Source organism: Varanus komodoensis, unplaced genomic scaffold (genome assembly GCF_004798865.1).
Source record: "Varanus komodoensis strain SLA01 unplaced genomic scaffold, ASM479886v1 scaffold32, whole genome shotgun sequence".
Classification (NCBI taxonomy): domain Eukaryota; kingdom Metazoa; phylum Chordata; class Lepidosauria; order Squamata; family Varanidae; genus Varanus; species Varanus komodoensis.
The window spans coordinates 3,037,814-3,048,780 of NW_025335798.1; positions in this window are offsets into that span (position 1 = coordinate 3,037,814).

Below are 10,967 nucleotides of genomic sequence, written 5' to 3' on the forward strand. Positions count from 1 at the left end.
CTATTGACCATTGGCTACATTGCCTTGGGCTGATGTGACTTGAAGTTCAAAGCAGCCAGGAATTTAGACAGATCAATAATCAACTATTTTCAGATGGTTTACAGATTACTTCTTCAGGATGTTAGTATGTCACCTTTTTGTAATATCTATCTTTTGGATGAACTAATAGCCCAACACTTTTTAAACTTTCTGCACAGGCAAGATTCTCCAAACGCTTTATCATTTTGGTTGTCCTTATCTGTATTTCTTCCATTTTGCTTTCCCCTGTATTTAAATGTTTTAAATCTCAAGTTCTTTCTCTACTAAATGAGAAAAACATTGTGATCTTATTTGTAAATTATATTTAAAAATGAACTGCAACCTCTCACCCATTTGTACCATCCAAATGTGCAGCTATTCCTAGCAAGCAGACCACTGTGATGTACCTGCCTGCCATTTAGTTGGGAGAGATGAGGAACCTGTTAGAAGAAAGAATTGATGACCCTACTGCAACATTACCAAGGCTGATTACACTGGAATTCAGATTCAGTTTTAAGATCTAAGTGTTCAAAGCTCTGGGCCTAGACGGACAAATCTGTCAGTTTGTTTCTCCAAAACTGCCTTTTTGTTAAAATCAGAGGGGTTGTTTAAAATTATTTTTTGGCCCTGAATATGGAGACATTGTGAATTGTGGTGAATTCTTATCACAATTAAACTAAAACAAATTTCTTATCATAATTACACTAAAACAAAATTCTCATCTTTACTTCCAGCTTTATAACACCCTTTCTGACATTCCTACTCTATGATTTCAGGGGCTTGTCCACCCTGGATTCTGCTCCTGAGAAGCTCCACTGATGCCCTGTTTGTCCTTGCCAATCCTTGTTTCCAGGCTCAACAGCAAAGAGAGGGTTGCCTCAGCTGCAGATCTGCATTTGCCATTCCCACTGAACAGCAATGCAACAAAAGCACATCCTTAGGAAAAAACATAATCAAACCCTTCATTTGCCAGCTGCATGTCAATGCTTTTATAGGAACACATACATGATTTGTGTCTTCCCCCTTAAACGAAAATGAGTGAAGTGGCACTTAATGGATTAATGCTCAGTTGACAGTGTTTGGACTTTAAGTTGGATTGGTGGGCCAAGGAAGTTAGCCACGCCAGTTGGGTTGACGATGGCCTAAACATGGTCGGTGACCCAGTGAAGAAGGGCGCTTCCAAACAGAGGGTTCCTAATGCTGCTAATCAAAAAGCCTTGTGCAGCTATCTTGCTTTTCCTACTGAAAAGTTATTTTGGGGTAAGAAAAAAGTTGGCAATAGAACAGGTGAGAAAACACGGGGAAGGATTTCAAGATAGAAATGATGACATCTGGATGACCCTCTCCCATGAAAAGCTGTGGATGAGGCAAGGCATCTGGGACACCCAAAGAAATCTCACTTGCTCCATGTCAGAGATGCTGCAGTTGGCCCAGAATGGGAAACGGGAGGGTAGATGAATGCCTATCAGGAGGAGGAGGAGGAGGAGGAGGAGGAGGAGGAGGAGGAGGGCTGCCACTTGCTGGAATTCAACGTTGGTGATGGCAGCAGATATTTTAAAAGGATGCAGGCAGTGGGAAAAGGCAGTATTGGCTTGAATCAGGATCCCTCTAGCCAGCCTCTCTTCTGCCTTCAGCCAAGGCCATAAACATTTGGGGAAAATAAGCACTTCGTAACAGCAGAAATCAAACCAACAATTAATTTTATCCTTATCTCTCCAAGGGGCAATTTAGCATTTCATATACACTGTTTTTCCAAGGAAGAAAAGCACCTAGATCAAAGTTTAAACAGCCCCCACGTCAATCTAAAGTCAACAGCTTGCTCTAAATGAATGAGGATTCTCTCCAAACAGCAACTGAAGGCCTTACAGTAGGAAAACAGGATGGAAGAGCAAAGAAAGAAAATGGGAAAATGTGGCAAATGCTTCATTAAATTGGACACTGGGCTGGAAGCCTGAAATATCTTCTTGGGCTGCTGAGCAGTGTGGTCTCCCACATTAAGGTCCGTGCTGTTGAGGATTATGGAAATTATAGTCCAACACACCTGTGGGGAAATAAGTTAGATACGCATAAAGGCTGATAAAGTAAAAGAATAACTTGAATCATCCTAAAATTTAGAAAGTAAAGGTTAAGCGCAGATGAAAAGAAGTCCCCAGATATTATCTGATCAATCATTAAGCAAAACTGCCCATGGGAAAGGGGAGGTCTGCTCTGCTCATCGGTCTTGATGGCTGGTATCAAAGAAGGAACCATTCAGAAGGACATTGATTATCTGGGCATACATATGCTTTATCACAGGTCTGTTGAACCTTTTCAGCAGAAGAGCCGATTTCCACTTTGCTGGAAGCCACATTTCAAGTCCTGGGTTAAAGTGAAGCCAGAAGAGTAGGGTCAAAACACAAAAAGGAGCAGGATGCTTAGTTTGAAACCTACTTCCCAGTTGTCTGGGAGGCAACTGGCCATTTGGAGTCCTGCAACCTCAGAGCTGGGACTCAGCAGGATGCACTCCTGCCTGTGCTTCTCAAAGTTGGTGTGGGAACAACCCCACTGGCTCCCCTGCTCCCATATGCACAACCAAGCCTTGGATGGGGTGGGGAAGGGTCAGGCTGGGCTCGGGGAAGGGAGGGGGCCCCAGCCAGGGATTCACACCAATTCTCATGGGCATCCCAGCTTTCTTTCATCCTGGGCAGTTGACCTATGCCGTCATAACAGCCACCCAGAGGAAGAAAAACCAGGGCAAGGCACTGGAGTAGCCGAGATAACTATTGTGTCCTGCCTGGGGAGCGGGATGCACAAAAGCCTCCAAATGCAGAGGCTTCTGTGCATCTGCTGTGGTGACATTCAGACGGTGCCCCCACTGTCTTTTGGCATGGGAGGGGGAGCCATGTAAGACCAAGGAAACCAGCAAATGATTGGCGTTGGGGGAATGGAAGGAGGGGTCGCTCCACAGTGCTGAGGTTCTGCAGCCCCGTTTCAATGACTCCGAGTTCACTGAGGAGGGGCAAATCTGCATGTGCTAATCAAGTGAACACTGCCTCATTGATCAAATGCTAAGCAGAGTCATGGCCCGGGTCTTTTATTTCATGTGGGGTCCAAAGAACCTGAGATGGGGGTGGGGGGCTAGAAATCCTTACAAATTCCTCTTGGATTCTAGATTCTGAAGTGAATAACCCAGGAAAAGCTGAGCCTAAAAGGAGGGCAAGGAGTTGGGGCGGGGGAGATTTTGGCCTGGATAGAGGAGCTGGCTGGAAGGGGCGGGCACCAGAGGGTGATAGATGTGAGCAGCACTGATGAGTTCAGAGTCTGCAGGTCATTAATCAGGTCCAAGTCAGATTAAGGTGTCCAAGCTCTGATTAGCTTCATTTCCCACTGAAGGAAGGTGGGAGTCCATTCCCATCCATCACAACTGAGCTGACAGCTCACAACTGGGAAGCATGGATGCCTGGGTGATTGGAGTTAACAAGAGAGCAAAGGTGGCCACCTTTCAGCTTGCACTACACAGCCAATCACAAGGCAGAAGGAGCATTGGAAGACAATTTGACTAAGATGGTCCATGGCATGGGACTCTGGGAGATGGAATCATTGGCCAATTTGGGGATGCTCACAACAGGAGAGAGGGGTTCTGGATAAACCAGTGAAGGTGGTTTAATGGAAAATAACATGGGACAGAAGAAAAAGGGTGCCTTTTACTTTAAAATAGGTAGGGTATATCTCCAAATCCCCAAGGCAACCAACAAGAGAACATCGCAGAAACATGGGATGCAGAACTTCAGATCAGGGGATCCTGGGCAGCCACTGGATTAGCCACAGTACTGCTATTCAGAACTGGATCAGATCATGTTTGGGGAACCTCAGTCCCAAAGATCAAATCTGGCCCTCTGGGGCTCCCAATCCAGTCCTGGGAAGGGGCAGAGGTCCCATCCATGTCTCCCTTCCTCCAACTGCTAAATTTTGATAGTTTCATTAAATTTGAGCATGTCCCTCCATTTTAAAAGTATGAATAGTTTCTCCTAAAGCTTAGTTATGGGCAGTAAGAATTAACCCTAAAATATGCTGATATGTTTGGCTCAGACCTTCTCCCTCCCCACAGAGACAGCTCTTGGGCAGAAAAAGGTTCTGCAACCTGCATTAAAGCAATTCAAATAAAAACATCAAATATGCTCTGCTTAACAAGATTTACACAACAAGGGTTTAGTTTTCTAATCTGTCTTCCCATTGAATGGGTGAAGAATATGAGGAGGAAATAGCTAGAGCTGAAAAAGAAATACTTTGGATGTCAGCACCTCCCCCAACTGGGTGTCTTCCAGATGTTTTGGACTTCAGTTCCCAGCATTCCTGACTATTGACCATGCCGGCTGGGGCTGATAGAAGTTGAAGTCCAAAGCATGGGACGTCTCCAGGTTGGGAGGGTGGGCAGTATAGGGAAGTTGTGCTATCTCAGCAGATGCATAAAAAGGTACGTGACACTGCTGGCCCTTTGCTACTGCATTCATGAGTTCTCTCAAAGGGGAAAAAGCTCTGAACAGGCTCAAAACTCCTGGGAGATCCTGGGAACCCCTCTCCCCAGTCCTCATCCTTGCAGCGAATATGACATTCTCCTCCCCCCACACCCCATCTCCTCAGGAAAAGCAGTTCATTAACACATTTTTCCACTTGGCTAGCAGCTCATTAAAACCAGAGGGGCTTGTTTGAGGAGCAGTTTAATTAAATAAACAGCATCTTTGAAGACCGATCTGGTTGGGAGGAAACCTGCTGTGTTTACTTTCTCCATGAATGTTCAGCGCTGCTGGGAAGGATCGTTCTTTTCCCTGCCCTGTTCATAGATAGCTTTGCCCAAATGTTTGGCTCTCCTGCACTATGCAGGCTGCTTCCCCCTGCTCCATCCTTTCCCTTGATGCCCTCAAAGCCCAACTAATGCCAACCTTCAAGACTGTTTCTGTTGAAATCATCTCTTCCACCATTGGTAGATCAGGCATACAAAATATGAGCCCACAGGAGCGGAGAAACCAAACATACCAGCTCTTCCTCTCTCTTGGGATTTCCCATGATCCTTTGCAACGAGTTGTGGTGAGAGTAATGATCAGATGGCAAAGCAGGATATATGGATTCTGGTACTATTAATAATCATCTAGACTTCACAACTAACACCAAGAATGGAAGCACTACAAAACCTTTTGGTTTAGGGTTTAAAAAAATGGCATGGCAAAATTCTTTATCCTTAACTCATGGAAGAGGGTGAGGCTTCACACTACAGCTCCCATTATGACCAGGAAGCAGGGCTGACCTGATGATGGGACTTGTAGTCCAGCCCAACTTCACTGTTCTCAGTCTTGTTTTTGACTGGGGAAGACTGGAAGGTTCATTCCCACCAGTCTATCTGATCGCATGCTTCGCCACCACAGCTCCTTCCTCATTCCATCTTAATGTTCTTTTCATTAAGTAGTCAGTCCAGCATTGAGAGAGGGGATGGATAAAGCTGCCCCTTTTCCCAGGACCTTGGCCTTAATTAATGTCTACTCATTAAAGAGATAATGGCCATTTATTACTGTTTCTCTGGCTGCTTATTAACCTCTTTTCCACTCCTGCCAAGGGGGAGGTGGGTAACTTCTTCACAGCAAGGGTACATTAGAAACAGGGCAAGACTGAGACTAAGCAAAGCTTTACCATCTGAACATCTGACTGTTTATTACGTGGAGAGGGGAAGAAAGTGATGGAATTACCAACCTGACTTGTCACTGGATTGTATGGCATTTGTTAAACCCATTCTGTATTTCATGAATTGTCAGATATCTTTCCTTCCATCATCTGCTCATTGATGGAATTGGATATTTTAAGGGATGTACAGAAATTCCATGCCACAAGTGTGCATTGGTGTAAAGTTCCTCCCCACAACACCCCCCCCCCCACTACAGAATCTGCAGGTTGGATTCAAAGAAATCAGAACTCATTTGAATCTGTTGCTGATTGCTCCAATATTCCTAATTGCTACAGAAAATACTACCTAATTCAAATATTAAAGGGATAGTAAGGTTTGTGGTACAATTATTTATCTATCGATTATTTCTTTTATTGATTAAAAATATCCCAAACAACTAACAGATATTTAATCTACATGCACTCCAGGGATAAGTAGTGCAAGACTGCAGTATACACAGTAAAGTATACAGAGATGCAATATAATAAAGAATGGTAGTAAAAGTGATGTATATCACAGCAATGTCTAAATGCTATCATTATCCCGATATCAATATTCCCAATAAATATAGTCCTCCAAAGATTGTCAACTGCAAGGTAGAGAGACATGGCCTGTAACATGTCTCTTGTCCCTGTGCCTGTAACACCCCTTAATGAGCTGGGATTAACAAGTGAAACATGGCAGGGCCCCCAGAACATAAAAATGACCACCTGCTAATCACCCTGCATCAAGTTACTGTTCATGGTACAGCAAATAAGCTGGAAAGTGCGATCTGGGTTACTGGGTACACTCAGGCCTACTCAGAGGCCTTAAGGGGCCTGGTCCACTTCCATTGTTTAAGGCCCTCATGGCATCCTGGAAAATGACAAAACAGAGATACAAAAATGATTGTATTTTAAATGTTTACATTTAACAAATTAATGCTGTTAACTCACAAAAGATACAGTGCAGTAATTTGTAATACATGCTCAATTTTATTTAACAAGTGCTCTTCTGACTCTTCTGTGCAGACTATCAATTACTGTGGAATACCATGATTTTCTTGCAATGTCACAACTTATGTAAAGCATCACAAGGGCAATTTGGCTACTTGTCCCATAGCTAAACGGGAGTAGTTCTTGACATGCTTCAGCCTATTGAAATTCGAGCCCCCCATGAGGGTGAGGCCAGACCAAAGGGCCCTCCTGCTCAAAAAGCAAAGCCACGTGTCTCTTTAGGGGGCTGCCGCTCCTGCTACAAGTGGCAGCAAGTGCCCCCTACTGGCAAAAAGGAAAAGTGCAGCTCGCTACCCGGGGAGTTGAGGGGCTTCTTTCTGCAAATACGCCCAGAAGTGCAGCCCTAAAGAGACCAGAGATCGCGACTGCAGATTTACGGTTCTACTTTGGATCCTGGGATTTTTCGCCCTCATCCGGCCACGGATCAGCCGCTGATGAGAAAGCGATCGCAGCTTTTCACGAAGTTAAGCAAGAACCGCCCGGTTGCAAACCCAGCCGGGCCCCAGGGGCGCCGTAGGCCCCCCTTCCTGGGGGTCGCATTCCAGAGGCAGACGATCTTTTTCCCGCCAAACTCCTGTGCTGGTCAAGCTGAGAAAATCCAGGCGGCAGCGACTTCCCGCGGCTGATTTCAGGAGCGAGTCCCCGGGTCGGGCCGCTTTCCTTGGTGGTGCGTGTGTTTCCCCACTAGGACGGGGGGGGGGGGGGGAGCAAGGAGCCCCCTCCCTCCATTTCCTCCCCCTCAAGTGACCTTCGCGGCGATCCAGGCGCTGCCGGGCGGGCGTGGCCGCCAGCGCTTCTCCCCGCGCCCCGCGGCAGCCTTTAAGCCTAATGAGCCTATTAGATCAATCACTCCGCTTAGCGCGGCCCTATTAGCCGAACGGTGGCGGATCCATCAAGCTGAGCAGTTCACCTCGCCACGCTCACACCTCCGAGGCACGCTTGCTTATTGACTCCCTGCCCAGCGAATAGATTAAACAAATTAAATTTCTGCTGCGCCGCTGGGTGTGCGAGGAGGAACGAGGCCCAGCGGGTGCGGGCGGGTCAGGCGGTGCTTTCTCGGCCTCGTTCAGCAAACAGAAATTCCGAGGCAAAGCCTTCCCGAGGAGGGTGGGGGGGAGTCGAGAGAGAAAAGCCTCCGTTTGGGTTTTTGCCTGCCCCGGGCTGTTCAAGTTGACCTCCGCAGCTGCCTTCTACTGAATCCGAGCCTTTGTCGATTGGCCTGTGCTTTCCAGCGTTCACTGCCTGGCTCGCCAAGGTTTCACTGCAGGGGCTTTTCCTGGAGGTGCCGGGATCGAACCTGCATCTTCTGCGTGCCACGAACTGCGACCCCTCTCTAGCACAGGGGCCTTTCCCAAGAAAGGGGGCCCTGGGAGCTCCCTCTGCCTACAGGGCGAGCACTTAAGGTTGCCTGCAGCTTATTGCCCCCCCCCCCACACTAAGCCCTGAGGCTCAGCTCCATGGGCAGACCTGAGGTTTGTAATGAACTTTGCCCATCGATTGTTTATGCACAGCAAGGTGAAGGAAGGCTCTGGGTCTGGTTTTGTTCTGGGTCACATCTTGAATGAGATTTTAGAAGGACTGGGTGGGGAGGGAGTTGTGGAGACCTCCAGTCTAGAGCTTGTTTCCTTCCTGTGTTGTTAGTCGTGAAGTCGTGTCCGACCCATCGCGACCCCATGGACAACATTCCTCCAGGCCTTCCTGTCCTCCACCATCCCCTGGAGTCCACTTAAGCTCACACCGACTGCTTCAGTGACTCCATGCAGCCACCTCATCCTCTGCTGCCCCCTTCTTCTTTTGTCATCTATTGTTCCCAGCATTAGGCTCTTCTCCAGGGAGTCCTTCCTTCTCATTAGGTGGCCAAAGTATTTGAGTTTCATCCTCAGCATCTGGCCTTCTAAAGAGCAGTCAGGGTTGATCTCTTGTAGGACTGACTGGTTTGATCGCCTTGCGGTCTAAGGGACTCGCAGGAGTCTCCTCCAGCACCACAATTCAAAGGTCTCAATTCTTCGGTGCTCAGCCTTTCTTATGGTCCAACTTTCACAGCCATACATTGCAACTGGGAAAACCATAGCCTTGACTATATGCACTTTTGTTGGCAGGGTGATGTCTCTGCTTTTTAGTATGCTGTCTAGATTTGCCATAGCTTTCCTCCCAAGGAGCAAGCATCTTTTAATTTCTTGGCTGCAGTCTCCATCTGCGGTGATCTTGGAGCCCAGGAAAACAAAATCTGTCACTACCACCGTTTCTTCCCCATCTGTTTGCCAGGAAGTGGTAGGATCGGATGCCATGATCTTAGTTTTCTTACTGTTGAGTTTCAAGCCAACTTTTGCACTCTCCTCCTTCACCCGCATCAAGAGGCTCTTTAGTTCCTCTTCACTTTCTGCCATTAGAGTGGTATTATCTGCATATCTGAGGTTTGATATTTCTCTTAATCTTAATTCCAACTGGTGATTCATCTAGCCCCACCTTTCTCATGATGTGCTCTGCATATAAGTTAAATAGGCAGGGCGACAGTACACAGCCTTGCTGAACTCTTTTCTCCATTTTGAACCAATCAGTGGTTCCATGTCCAGTTCTCACTGTTGCTTCTTGACCCGCATATAGGTTTCTCAAGAGACAAATAGGATGGTCTGGTACTCCCATCTCTTTAAGAACTTGCCACAATTTGTTGTGATCCACACAATCAAAGGCTTTAGCATAGACAATGAAGCAGAAGTACATGTTTTTGTAGAACTCCCCAGCTTTCTCCATGATCCAGCATATGTTGGCAATTTGAACTCTAGTTCCTCTCCCTCTTCGAAATCCTGCCTGTACTTCTGGTAGTTCTCAGTCCACATACTGCTGGAGCCTGGCTTGTAGGATTTTGAGCATCACTTTGCTAGCATGTGAAATGAGTGCAATGGTGCGGTAAATTGAACATTCTTTGGCATTGCCCTTCTTTGGGATCAGAATGTAAACTAACCTTTTCCAATCCTGTGACCACTGTTGAGTTTTCCAAATTTGCTGATGTATTGAGTGTAGCACTTTTACTGCATTGTCTTTGAAGACTTTGAGTAGCTCAGCTGGAATACTGTCACCTCCACTAGTTTTGTTGTTGCTCAGACTTCCTAAGACCCATTTGACTTCACATTCCAGGATGTCTGGCTCAAGATCAGTGACCCCCCCATCGTGGTTATCAGGGACATTAAGCTCTTTCTTGTATAGTTCTTCTGTGTAATCTTGCCACCTCTTCTTAATCTCTTCTGCCTCTGTTAGGTCACTGCCATTTTTGTCCTTTAGCATGCCCATCTTTGCATGAAACATTCCCTTCATATCTCCAATTTTCTTGAAGAGATCTCTGGTCCTCCCTATTCTATTGTTTTCTTCTTTTTCTTTGCACTGTTCAATTTAAGAAGCCATTCTTATCTCTTCTAGCTATTCTTTGGAATTCTGCATTCAATTGGGCGTATTTTTCTCTTTCTCCCTTGCCTTTCGCTTCCCTTTTTTTCTCAGCTATTTGTAAAGCTTCCTCAGACAGCCATTTTGCTTTCTTGCATTTCTTTTTCTTTGGGATGGTTTCAGTTGCGACCTCTTGTACAATGTTGCGAACCTCCATCCATAGTTCTTGAGGCAGTCTGTCTATCAGATCTAATTCCTTAAATCTATTTGTCACCTCTACTGTATATTCATCAGGGATATGATTTAGGTCATACCTGAGTGGTCTAGTGCTTTTCCCTACTTTCTTCAATTTAAGCCTAAATTTTGTAACAAGAAGCTCATGATCTGAGCCACAGTCAGCTCCGGGTCTTGTTTCTACTGACTGTATAGAGCTTCTCTATCTCTGGCTGCAGAGCACATAGTCAATCTGATTTTTGTGTAGACTGTCTGGTGATGTCCACATGTAGAATCGTCTCTTGGGTTGTTGGAAAACAGTGTTTGCTGTGACCATCATATTCTCTTGACAAAATTCTACCAGCCTGTGCCCTGCTTCATTTTGTACTCCAAGGCCAAACTTGCCTGTTATTCTGGTTATCCTTTTGCTTTTTACTTTAGCATTCCAATCCCCCATGATGATAAGGACATCATTTTTTGGTGTTAATTCTAGAAGGTGTTGTAGGCCTTCATAGAACCGGTCAACTTCAGCCTCTTCAGCACCAGTGGTTGGGGCATAGACTTGTGATGTTGAATGATTTGCCTTGGATTCGAACTGAGATCATTCTGTCATTTTGGAGATTGTATCCCAGTACTGCTTTTCCTACTCTTTTATTGACTATGAAGGCCAC